This window comes from Otolemur garnettii, unplaced genomic scaffold, assembly GCF_000181295.1.
Source record: "Otolemur garnettii isolate 467f Iridium unplaced genomic scaffold, OtoGar3 scaffold00132, whole genome shotgun sequence".
In the NCBI taxonomy this organism is placed as follows: domain Eukaryota; kingdom Metazoa; phylum Chordata; class Mammalia; order Primates; family Galagidae; genus Otolemur; species Otolemur garnettii.
Window position 1 is genome coordinate 67457 of NW_003852527.1, and position 1062 is coordinate 68518.

The window sequence follows — 1062 nt, forward strand, 5'->3', positions numbered from 1 at the left end:
TTTGGGTATATTACATTAATTTTTGAAATCATGGTAAAATATATATGACAAAATTTTCCATTTTAATAATTTTCTCTTTTTAGTTGACATATAATAATTGTACATATTTATAGGATACAGTGATATTTTGATGTATGTATACAGTGTGAAAATCAGGTTAATTAGCATATCCATCACTTCAAAAAATTATAATTTCTTTACATTGAAAACATTCAAGATCTTCTCTTCTCTTGTATTTGAACACATACAATAAATTACTGTTAACTTTGGTCACCCCATAGTGCTTTAGAACATTAGAACTTTTTCTTCCTATCTAGGTCTACTTTTATAATGATTAACCAACCTTTCCCCATTCCCTCCTCCTCTTTACCCTTCCCAGTCTCCAGTAACCATTATCCTACTCTTTACTTCTATTCTTTCATGAGATCAATTTATTTAGTTTTAGCAGATGAGAACATGTGGTATTTATCTTTCTGTGCCTGGCTTACTTTACTTAACAGAATGTCCTACAGGCTCATCTATGTTGCAAAAAATGACAAGATTTTTTTGTTTTGTGGCTGAATAGTATTCCATTGTGTATTCAAGGCCTATTTCTTTATTCCTTCTTCTATTGATGGACACTTACATTGAATCCATATTTTGGCTATTGTGAATAGTGTTGCAATAAACACAGTGTGCAGATATCTCTTCAATATTCTGATTTTATTTCTTCTAAATAAACACCCAGTAGTGGGATTGGTAGATCATATGATAGCTTTATTTTTAGTTTTTTGAGAGACCTCCACATTGTTTTCCATAATGGCTGTACTAATTTACATTCCCAACAACAATATAAGAGTTCCCTTTTCTCCACATCCCAGCCAGCATTTGTTATCTTTTGTCTTTTTGATAATAGCCACTCTAACTGGGGTGAGATGATATCTCATTGTAATTTTGATTTGCATTTCCCTGATGATTAGTGATAAGCAGTTTTTGATATGTTACTTGGCCATTTGTATGTCTCCTTTTGAGAGATGTCTATTCAGATCCTTTGCTCATTTTCAAATCAGACATTTTGTTTTT